The sequence below is a fragment of the Bufo bufo genome, chromosome 1 (assembly GCF_905171765.1).
Source record: "Bufo bufo chromosome 1, aBufBuf1.1, whole genome shotgun sequence".
NCBI lineage: Eukaryota > Metazoa > Chordata > Amphibia > Anura > Bufonidae > Bufo > Bufo bufo.
In genome coordinates, this window is record NC_053389.1 from 8,391,966 (window position 1) to 8,404,450 (window position 12,485).

Below are 12,485 nucleotides of genomic sequence, written 5' to 3' on the forward strand. Positions count from 1 at the left end.
AAGGGATGATGTGTTGGATAACCTCTACTTGCCCAGAATCTGTGGGGTGTTTACTGAAAGCACCTCATGCTCCTAAACAACCTTCAGGACGCCCTCCTTCCACTCAGTGGGGGTGTTCTGATCCGCAATGTGCAGTTGCTTCCACCAGAGACCCTCTGGACAGACTTCCACCTGGCTGGCAGACTGCGTGGCCAGACAGTCAAATTGGACAATATGATCGTTCCCAACATGTATTCATTTTTGCAACAGTCTGGTATTTGTTCAGCTGAATAGGTCGGTCACTAATGTTCAGCATGCGGACTGGCACCCTGCCACACTTCACAATAACTAGACTGCGGGCAGCAAGCAAATATTCCTCACCCCCATCCAGTATAGGTTCCACAAGGGCCTGATCAGCTTGCCCATGTGGTCTTATACGCGCTTTACACCAAATTAATGTCTCTGAGGGAGGTCGTAACCATATGGGTTTAGCATCAGTAACCCTTACATTTCCAATCTCACCCTTGTGGTCCCTGAAATTTTTCTGCCCTCTGAGTGCCCTCAGTGTCTGCTGTAACACTCTGCGGACCAGCAAAGGGGCTGTCACTTACTCTTCTGGAGTAGACACATCAATTCCTCCACATCATTTTGCAAAATATTAATTCCCAATACAACTGGGGGAAAACGCTCATCATGCAAGTACACAACTATTAACCCTTGCCGCTGTAATTCAGTATTACCAGTTTGCACAGTGGGCTCCCGGTATCCCTGGGACGCTATGGGTTAGCCATTGCTGGTGATTACATTTGTCTTACTCTGAGTAGGATGGATAAGATAATCTCGCTCCCAATGCCGCTGATAGAATGGCAGTTGCATCGCAGTCACTTGTGAGCCAGTGTCCACTAAAGCAAGGCAGGACACACCATTAATTCTGACAGTAACTGTAGGACGTTCACCAATATATGCAGAAAAGTCTTGACCCAGAAGTCTCCCCCTCAGGGTTGGTCCATTGCCCCAGGAGACACTAGTTTAACCTCTTGCATTCCCGCTCCACATGACCAACTTTTTGACATTTGCGACATATCGGTCGGCCACTGGCATCAAACTGGTCAGTGAGTAATCAAACATAATTCCTAGGATTACCATTAGGACCATATCTCGGCCTACCTCTAGGGTACCAAGTACCTCTATCAGGCTGGCGGCCATATTTCATGCCCTGTACCTCTTTTTGTAACACTTCAAAAATTTTTGCAAGCTGCAACACCAACTCCTTCAGGTTAACTTCGGTATTTTCATCACATAAAGTCAAGGAACGGCAGATCAGGGTGTTGTAATGCAAGAACTCTCAGCTGGGTTTTTACAGCATCTAGTCTGGCACTCTCTACAAACTGGTCTTTCAGAGTCCGGTCTGGGTTAAGTACCTCATGTGGACCCATGTGCTGGATGGTACGCAGAGCTTCCTGGAGACTTAGAGCAAAATCTTGCATGTTTTCACCCATCCTTTGCGGCTGAAGAAATCAATTTTTAACTGATAATGTGCGCCTGTCAGACATGCTGGCAAGTCTGTCTAAAATTTGGTCAGCAGTACGCTTTTCAGTACTAGGCCATGACTTAACCTCCCTTAGGGCTGCTCCCTCCAATTGACCAATCAACATAGCGACTTTCTGGTCATAATTAAGGGAAATTAGCTATTGCGTCCGTAACAACCTGCTCTATAAAAATAGCACATGATCTACCCTGTCAGATGAAGCCATTTTTCAGTTACCTTGCATCACAAAAAATTAATATAGAGCAATTAAAAATCATATGTACCCCAAAATAGTACCAATAAAACTGGCACCTTATCCCCTAGTTTCCAAAATAGGGTCACTTTTTGGGAGTTTCTACTGTAAGGGTGCATCAGGGGGGCTTCAAATGGGACATGGCATCTAAAACAAGTCCAGCAAAATCTGCCTTCCAAAAACCATACGGCACTCCTTTCCTTCTGCGCCCTGCCGTGCGCCCTTACATCAGTTTACGATCACATGTGGGGTGTTTCTGTAAACCGCAGAATCAGTGTAATAAATATTTAGTTTTGTTTGGCTGTTAACCCTCAATATGTTAAAGAAAAAAATATAATAAAATGGAAAATCTGCCAAAAAAGTGAAATTTCATCTCCATTTTCCTTTATTTCTTGTGGAACACCTAAAGGGTTAACAAAGTTTGTAAAATCAGTTTTGAGTAACTTGAGGGGTGTAGTTTCTACAATGGGGTCATTTATGGGGGGTTTCCACTTTGTAAGCCCCACAAAGTGACTTTAGACCTGAACTGGTCCTTAAAAAGTGGGTTTTGGAAATTTTCTTAAAAATGTTAAGAATTGCTTTTAAACTTCTAAGCCTTCTAATGTCCTAAAAAAATAAAATCACATTTCCAAAATGATGCCAACATAAAGTAGACATATGGGGAATGTTAAGTAATAAATATTTTATTAGGTATGACTTTCTGTTTTAGAAGCAGAGAAATAGAAATTTTGAAAATTGTGAATTTTTCTAAAATTTTGGTAAATTTGAAATTTTTTCATAAATAAAGGTGAAATATATTGACTCAAATTTATGACTATCATGAAGTACAATGTGTCACGAGAAAACAATCTCAGAATGGCTTGGATAAATAAAAGTGTTCCAAAGCAATTACAACATAAAGTGACACATGTCAGATTTGTAAATTTTGACCTGGACACTGGGGCATCAATGACCCTTGGTCATGAAAGGGTTAATAATACTCAATGGCAATGACACAGAAGGTTTTCTAGACAAAAACAAGTTTCCAGACACAACAACATAGCTAAAACCAGACATTTAAAAGGTCAGGCTGTCTGCTTTTTGGTGGTAAACAAGTCTGGGTTTTCCCTCCAAAATATGGTCTTCTTTAAACCCTATGGCAGGTGTGGAAAATTATCAGCTTCTCAATCAAAGCCCTAACAGTCACTCAGTATTTATTAACCCTTTCCACAGAGCCATGTTAATACAGTGATAATGAACAGGATATACATCACAACATATATATAAAATGCAGTTACACAGTAGAGATGTCCCGAACTATTCGCCGGCGAATAGTTCCCGGCGAACATAGCTTCGCGTTCGCCGCGGGGGGGCGAACATATGCGATGTTCGGTCCGCCCCCTATTCGTCATCATTGTGTAAACTTTGACCCTGTACCTCACAGTCAGCAGACACATTCCAGCCAATCAGCAGCAGACCCTCCCTCCCAGACCCTCCCACTTCCTGGACAGCATCCATTTTAGATTCATTCGGAAGCTGCATTCTTAGTGAGAGGAGGGACAGTGCTGCTGCTGCTGATTTAATAGGGAAATCGATAGCTAGGCCAGTGTATTCAGTGTCCACTCCAGTCCTGAAAGACTCATCTGATTTCTGCTGTAAGGACAGCACCCCAAAAAGCCCTTTTTAGGGCTAGAACATCAGTCTGCTTTTTTTTTGTTTTTTTCCTCTGTAATCTAACTGCAGTTGCCTGCCAGCGTGTGTGTCAGGCTCACAGCGTGTACTGTGCCCACTTGCCCAGTGCCACCACTCATATCTGGTGTCACAGTAGCTTGCATTTAAAAAAAAACAAAAACTTTTTTGATTGTAATATAATAGTCAGTTGCCGGCACGCGCGTGTGTCTCGTGCCCTGCAAGCGCATAGTGTCACCAGTGCAACTCATATCTGGTGTCACATTCGATTACATTTAAAGAAAAACAACAATTTTGACTGTAAATAAATAGCAGTCAGTTGCACACGTGTTTGTGTGTTTAAGGCCCTGCTGCAAGTCCATAGCGTCACTTCAGCGCCATTCATATCTTGTGTCACAGTAGCTTGCATGCCTAGTACAACTTAACTAATCTAAAAAAAATGACAGGCAGGCCACCCCGCAGGGGCCGTCGTGGTCGTGGTGCTGTGATTCCCTTTGGCCCTAGAATAATGCCCAGTGTTCAGAGGCCACGTACCCTGAACTCGAAAAGTTCTGAGGACATAGTTGACTGGCTAACACAGGACACCCAATCTTCTACAGCTTCCGCTTGGAACCTTGACGCACCATCCTCCTCCAGCTCAGCTTCGGGCACCTCTCAAGTTACCACTCGCCCGCCCGCCGCCACCACCAACACTAGCACCACAGCTGCTTCACTTGATCTGTCAGAGGAGTTATTTACACATCAGTTGAAAGAAATTAGTGATGCACAACCATTATTGCCAGAGGATGTAGATAACAGGGATATGTCTCAGTCAGGCAGCATTACACACATGGACGTACGGTGTGATGATGATGATGTTGTACCCGCTGCTGCTTCCTTTGCTGAGTTGTCAGATACAAGTGAAGCGGTTGATGATGACGATGTGTCCGTGGATGTCACGTGGGTGCCCGCTCGAAGAGAAGAAGAACAGGTGGAAAGTTCAGATGGGGAGACAGAGAGGAGGAGGAGACGAGTTGGAAGCAGGGGGAGGTCATCACAAGGAGCTAGTGGCACAGTCAGACAGCATGTATCGGCACCTGGGGTCAGCCAGACAGCACGCCAATCAACGCATGCTGTTGCCACCACCAGAATGCCGTCATTGCAGAGCTCAGCAGTGTGGCATTTTTTTTGTGTGTCTGCCTCTGATAACAGCGATGCCATTTGCAACCTGTGCCAAAAGAAACTGAGTCGTGGGAAGTCCAACACCCACCTAGGTACAACTGCTTTGCGAAGGCACATGATCGCACATCACAAACACCTATGGGATCAACACATGAGTACAAGCAGCACACAAGCTCAAAGCCGCCATCCTCCTCCTGGTCCAGCATCTTCAGCCACGTCAACCACTGCTGTCCTCCTTGCTCCCTCTCAACCATCCGCCACTCCGCCTCTCGCCTTGAGCAGTTCCTGCTCATCTGCCCACAGTCAGGTGTCTGTCAAGGACATGTTTGAGCATAAGAAGCCAATGTCACAAAGTCACCCCCTTGCACGGCGTCTGACAGCTGGCTTGTCTGAACTCTTAGCCCGACAGCTTTTACCATACAAGCTGGTGGAGTCTGAGGCCTTCAAAAAATTTGTAGCTATTGGGACACCGCAGTGGAAGTTACCCAGCGGAAATTTCTTTGCACAAAAGGCAATCCCCAACCTGTACTCGATTGTGCAAAAGGAAGTAATGGCATGTCTGGCACACAGTGTTGGGGCAAGGGTCCATCTGGCTACTGATACCTGGTCTGCAAAGCACAGTCAGGGCAGGTATATCACCTACACTGCGCATTGGGTAAACCTGCTGACGGCTGCCAAGCATGGAATGCGTGGCTCTGCAGAGGAGTTGGTGACACCGCCACGACTTGCAGGCAGGCCTGCTGCCACCTCCTCTACTCCTCCTACTCCATCCTCTTCCATAACCTCCTCGGCTGAGTCCTCTTCTGCTGCTGCGTCTTGCTCCACATCAACAGCACCCCCCCAGCTCCCCAGGGGCTATTCCACATCCCGGATACGACAGTGTCACGCCGTCTTGGTGTTGACTTGCCTGAAAGCAGAGAGTCACACCCGACCAGCACTCCTGTCCGCCCTGAACGCACAGGTGGATCAGTGGCTGACTCCGCACCAACTGGAGATCGGCAAAGTGGTGTGTGACAACGGAAGCAATTTGTTGGCGGCATTGAATTTGGGCAAGTTGACACATGTGCCATGCATGGCACATGTGTGTAATCTGATCGTACAATGCTTTGTGCATAAGTACCCAGGCTTACAGGATGTCCTCAAGCAGGCCAGGAAGGTGTGTGGCACACTTTTCAGATATCCAGCGGCGAAACAACATGCCAGTGAGGCGCTTGATTTGCGACAGCCCGACACGTTGGAATTCAACACTCCTAATGTTCGACCCCCTGCTCCAACAAGAAAAAGCCGTCAACGAGTATTTGTATGACCGGGGTGCTAGGACAGCCTCTGCGGAGCTGGGAATTTTTTTGCCATGTTACTGGACGCTCATGCACAATGCCTGTAGGCTCATGCGTCCTTTTGAGGAGGTGACAAACCTAGTCAGTCGCACCGAAGGCACCATCAGTGACATCATTCCATTTTTTTTCTTCCTGGAGCGTGCCCTGCGAAGAGTGCTGGATCAGGCCGTAGATGAGCGTGAAGAGGTAGAGTTGTGGTCACCATCACCACCAGAAACAGCCTTATCATCATCGCTTGCTGGACCTGTGGCAACGCTGGAAGAGGAGTCTGAGGAAGAGGAGTCAGAAGAGGAATGTGGCTTTGAGGAGGAGGAGGAAGACCAACCATAACAGGCATCCCAGGGTGCTCGTTGTCACCTATCTGGTACCCGTGGTGTTGTACGTGGCTGGGGGGAAGAACATACCTTCAGTGAGATCAATGAGGACGAGGAACGGGACATGAGTAGCTCGGCATCCAACCTTGTGCAAATGGGGTCTTTCATGCTGTCATGCCTGTTGAGGGACCCTCGTATAAAAAGGCTGAAGGAGAACGACCTGTACTGGGTGGCCACACTTCTAGACCCCCGGTATAAGCAGAAAGTGCCTGAAATGTTACCGAATTACGGGAAGTCGGAAAGGATGCAGCAGTTCCAAAATAAATTAAAAAGTATGCTTTACACAGCGTATAAGGGGGATGTCACAGCACAACGGGAATCTAACAGGGGAAGAGGTGAACGTAATCCTCCTCCTCCCACGACCACGTCGGCAAGGACAGGACGCTTTACAGACGTGTTGTTGATGGAGGACATGCAAAACTTTTTAAGTCCGACGCATCGCCACAGCCCTTCGGGGTCCACCCTCAGAGAACGACTCGACCGACAGGTAGCAGACTACCTCGCCTTAACTGCAGATATCGACACTCTGAGGAGCGATAAACCCCTTGACTACTGGGTGTGCAGGCTTGACCTGTGGCCTGAGCTATCCCAATTTGTGATAGAACTTCTGGCCTGCCCCACTTCAAGTGTGCTGTCAGAAAGGACCTTCAGTGCAGCAGGAGGTATTGTCACTGAGAAGAGAAGTCGCCTAGGTCAAAAAAGTCTAGATTACCTCACCTTTATTAAGATGAATAAGGGATGGATCCCGAAGGGACTGACAGTGGGGGATGCATTTGACTAATAGAGGCCTGATGATGAGATGAGCTGCCTTGGGCTAAAACGCTGATGTATTTTATCTCTGCATGCCGGATGACTTGCGTGACTTATCCGTCACCAACTAGGGTTCAAGCCGCAATGTTTTAGTGCACTTTCTGCCTGGGAAACATCAATTTTTCCAGCTGCTGCTACAGCAGCGGCTGCAACAATACCAAATTTTTCAGGCATGTGTACATGCCTAATTTTTCTGGCCTCTGGTGCTGCAATGTGGTTTCAAAAACCAAACAAAAAAAAAGGCACATACATGTGTCAATTCCACTTCGTGATCGTTACCTTGTTGTGGTGAAGGGGCTTGCGTATCACAATGAAGCGACCACCTCTATGAGTGTGTTGGCAATGTTGGCACACCCCAGATGATAAGGTCGTTGCTTTATTGTGAACAGACCAAAAGCGATCGGCTGGATAATTTTGCATAGAAAAAACATTAATTTTCTTTGTGATCATCTAAGGTGATCATTAAAGCCTACTAGGCCAACAATGGGCCCACACTGCAGAATCATTGTTTTCTGGGTCACTTAGCTGTCACTGAACTACCTCAGCACGACCATAGGCTTTGTAAAACCCCCATCGCCTGCAATCTCCCAAACGTGCGCACGAGCACAGTCATCACTACACCAAGATTGACGCATAGAGGAATAAAATTTATGTCATGAGTGTGTCAACTATTGACAACTCTTTGCGGTTGTCTAAAATCTATTCGATACACGTCCCCTGATAGGGGAAGTAACAGGGATTAAACTGATAGGAATAGTACTACTTAACACACCACTCGTATCTGGTGGCACATTAGATTGCACGCGCAGTGCCCCAAATTGGAATTAAGAGGACCGACCAAGCATCTTTTTCCATCTCCCGGTTCCTAAAATCGATTCCATATACACGTCCCCTGATAGGGGATGTAACAGGGATTAAACTGATAGGAATAGTACTACTTAACACACCTTATAATAACGCAGAGAGAGGAGTCTGAAGAAGAGGAGTCAGAGGAGGAAGGTGGCTTTGAGGAGGTGGAAGACCAACCACAGCAGGCGTCCCAGGGGGCTTGTTGTCACCTTTCAGGGACCCTTGGTGTTGTACGTGGCTGGGTGGAGGAAGAGACCTTCAATGACGTCAGTGAGGACAAAGGAACGGGACATGGCTAGCTTGGTATCCAACCTTGTGCAAATGGGGAGTTTGCAGTTGTGCAAATGGACTGTTTGCGGTGCGGTAAACGGGGAGTTTGGTCTGTCACTGTGAAGCGGGCGTAACCCTTACACTACCTGATCGATACAACATCATACCTGATGTTTTAAAGCACGTTATTACAAACAATTTAGGAATGTTAGGTGATTTATGCCATTTATGGATTAAAACCCGACTCTGCGTCAACTATGTATTTTTCCATGGGAGTTTTGCCATGGATCCCCCTCCGGCATGCCACAGTCCAGGTGTTAGTCCCCTTGAAACAACGTTTCCATCACTATTGTGGCCAGAAAGAGTCCCTGTGGGTTTTAAAATTCGCCTGCCTATTGAAGTCTATGGCGGTTCGCCCAGTTCGCCCGTTCGCGAACATTTGCAGGAATTCGCATTCACAGTTCGCGAACGGAAAATTTTATGTTCGCGACATCTCTATTACACAGTATTAAACAGTGCAAGTTAACCCTTTCAGGTGAAATAAAGTAAAAAGTTTTAACTTTGCATAGGGGAAATAGGCAAATGTCGAAAAATGTCCAAATGTCCCTGCTCCAGGGCACTACAACTGTCCTGGAGTTCTCTGTGAAGGTAACACTATCCTGGAGGTCTGGGTGAATATTAGTGTTCGAAAAGCGAATTTTTTTCGTGAATATCGGCAAATATTTAGAATATAGTGCTATATATTCGTAATGACGAATATTCAGGTTTTTTTTGTTTGTTTTTAAACACAGTACAGATCAGGTAATCATACCTCCCTTCTTCTAGCTTGTGGGTCGATGAGAAGGCTTTGTCACAGCTTAGCAACATCCCTAGAAACCAATAGAAAAGTTGCCTACCCCACACCGGTATTTCGCACACATTACTGTCCTGGAGGTCTGTATCAAGACAACACTGTCCTGGAGGTCTGTGTTTAGATAACATTGTCCTGGAGGTCTGTGTGAAAAGTTCAGAGTAAAGATATCACTGTCCTGGAGGTCTGTATGAGGACAACACTGTCCTGAAGGTCTGTGTGAAGGTAAAGCTGTTCTGGAGGTCTATGTAAAGATATCAGTGTCCTGGAGGTCTGTGTAAAGAAAACACCATCCTGAAAGTCAATGTAAAGATAACACTGTCCTCGAGGTCTGTGTGAAGATATCACTTTCCTGGAGGTCTTTATGAAGATAACACTGTCCTGGAGGTCTGTGTGAAGGTAACACTGTCCTGGAGGTCTGTGTGAAGATAACACTCTCCTGGAGGTCTGTATGAAGATAACACTGTTCTGAAGCTCTGTGTGAAGGTAACACTGTCCTGGAGGTCTGTGTGAAGATAACACTCTCCTGGAGGTCTGTATGAAGATAACACTGTTCTGAAGCTCTGTGTGAAGATAACACTGTCCTGGAGTTCTGAGTTAAGATATCACTGTTCCGAAGCTCTGTGTAAAGATAACACTGTACTGGAGGTCTGTGTGAAGGTAACACTGTCCTGGAGGTCTGTGTGAAGATAACACTGTACTGGAGGTCTGTGTGAAGATAACACTGTCCTGGAGGTCTGTGTGAAGATAACACTGTCCTTGAGGTCTGTGTGAAGATAACACTGTCCTGGAGGTCTATGTGAAGGTAACACTGTCCTGGAGGTCTATGTGAAGATAACACTGTCCTTGAGGTCTGTGTGAAGATAACACTGTCCTGGAGGTCTGTATGAAGATAACACTGTCTGGAGGTCTGTGTGATGATAACATTGTCCTGGAGGTCTGTGTGAAAAGTTCTGAGTGAAGATATCACTGTCCCAAAGGTCTTTGTGAAGATAACACTGTCCTGGTAGTCTGTGTGAAGATGACACTGTCCTGGAGGTCTGTGTAAATATGACATTGTCCTGGACATCTGTTTGAAAAGTTCTGAGTAAAGATATCACTGTCCCGGAGGTCAGGGTAAAGATAACACTGTCATTGAGGTCTGTATGAAGATAACATTGTCCTGGAGGTCTGTCTGAAAAGTTCTGAGTGAAGATATCACTGCCCCAAAGGTCTGTGTGAAGATAACACTGTCCTGGAGGTTCATGTGAAGATAACACTGTCCTGGAGGTCTGCGTGAAGATAACATTGTCCTGGAGTTTCATGTGAATATTGCACTGTCCTTCAGGTCTGTGTGAAGATAACACTGTCCTGGAGGTCTGTATGAAGATAACACTGTCCTGGAGGTCTGTATGAAGATAACACTGTCCTGGAGGTCTGTATGAAGATAACACTGTCCCGGAGGTCTGTGTAAAGATATCACTGTCCTGGAGGTCTGTGTGAAGATAACACTGTCCTGGAGGTCTGTGTGAAGATAACACTGTCCTGGAGGTCTGTGTGAAGATAACATTGTCCTGGAGGTCTGTGTGAAAAGTTCTGAGTGAAGATATCACTGTTCCGGAGGTCTTTGTGAAGATAACACTGTCCTGGAGGTCTGTATGAAGATAACACTGTCCTGGAGGTCTGTATGAAGATAACATTGTCCTGGAGGTCTGTGGGAAGGTAAAACTGTCCTGGAGGTCTGTGTGAAGATAACACTGTCCTCGAGGTCTGTGTGAAGATAACATTGTCCTGGACGTCTGTTTGAAAAGTTCTGAGTGAAGATATTAATGTCCCGGAGGTCTGTGTGAAGATATCACTGTCCTGGAGGTCTGTCGGAAAGGTAACACTATCCTGAAGGTCTGTGTGAAGGTAACATTGTCCTGGAGGTATTTGTGAAGATAACATTGTCCTGGGGTTCTGTATGAAGATAACACTGTCCTGGAGATCTTTTTGAAGAAAACATTGTCCTGGAGGTCTGTGTAAAAAGTTCTGAGTGAAGATAACACTGTCCTGGAGGTCGGTGTGAAGATACCATGGTCCTGGAGGTCTGTGTAAAAAGTTCTGAGTGAAGATACCATGGTCCTGGAGGTCTGTGTGAAGATACCATGGTCCTGGAGGTCTGTGTGAAGATACCATGGTCCTGGAGGTCTGTGTGAAGCTTAGTTTTAGTCAGACTCCGTTTTAGTCACACAGCACAACTTCTCATCTCACCCCAAATATTCAGTGTGGCGAAACCCTTCCTGGGAGAGCAGCCCCGGGAGGAATGGGTAAAGGAATTGGAACTCCTAGCATGGCGGGAGCTGTGGCTGGAAGATGCCTACCAGGCGCTCTGGTGGTATGGGGCACAGTACCTACCCAGGACAGCTGAGCATGACAAGCCGGAGGGAGAGGAGTTTGATGGTCCTGGCTTGTTATGGGAGACTTTTTCAGAGCTGGAGATTGGGAGCCCTACACAAGCCCGGTTCCATGATCTCTTGGAATGGAGGGAGAGCAGGTATGACTGGGACGACACTCATGAGATTGAGCAGGACCTGGTCCACCTGGTGACCCGGGAGATGGAGCTGGAACAGGGCTACCAGCAGCTGTTCCACGCCAGTGAGAAGTCTCAGCAGGACAGTAAGGTGACAGACCCAGTCTCCATTCCCCAGCGGCAGTGTGAATTGCAGGGAATTGGAAGCCCAGTCTCCATTCCCCAGCGGCAGTGTGAAGTGCAGGGAGAGGAGAGCAGCGTCCTCCCTCCCCAGTGGCAGGCTGAGTTACAGGGGGCAGAGGTAGTTGTTCCTGCCCCCCAGCAACAGCATGATTTTTTGGGAATTGGGAGCCCAGTCTCCATTCCCCAGCGGCAGGCGGAGTTACAGGGGGCAGAGACAGTCGGTCCTTTCCCCCAGCGGCAGAGTGTCCAGCAGGGAATAGAGAGCCCAGTCTCCTTTCCCCAGCAACAGGACACTGTATTGGGAGCGGAGACGGTCGGTCGCCCTCCCCAGCGGCTGGAAGTATGTATGGGAGAGGAGCTTGTTACCCTCTCTCCCCAGCGGCAGCTTAACGCACCAGGGGGAGACAGTAAGCCCCACAACAGTGCAGATGGGACCGTGGTCTCTGCACTTACAGCACAGGGGGTAGAGACAGTCGGTCTCCCCCTCCAACAACCAGGCTCCAACCAGGCTTGTTCCGTGGTAGCGCTGGCACCAGGGCAGAGTACCGCTGATCCCTGTCCACAAAGCAACCTCCACTCCAAGCCAGGGAGCAACACAGAGACCGGGAGTACCAGCTTCCAACATAACCTTGGTGGACTCACTGGACAGAGACAGGCTACTAAATTCAACAGGTCCAGTATTGGGTTGTGGGTGGGCTGCCAGACTAACTCAGGTACCGACCGGCGTGAGGT

The 12,485-nt window shown here is 47.3% G+C and overlaps 1 long non-coding RNA gene across 1 annotated transcript; it reads left to right on the forward strand.

The window, feature by feature from the left end:
* Nucleotides 1-246: 246 nt before the first annotated feature.
* LOC120991212 lies at nucleotides 247-12,262 on the forward strand. Its single transcript, XR_005776571.1, has 4 exons — nucleotides 247-375; nucleotides 2,194-2,199; nucleotides 3,045-3,048; nucleotides 12,251-12,262. It is a non-coding gene; the product is annotated as an uncharacterized LOC120991212 (long non-coding RNA).
* Nucleotides 12,263-12,485: the final 223 nt, after the last annotated feature.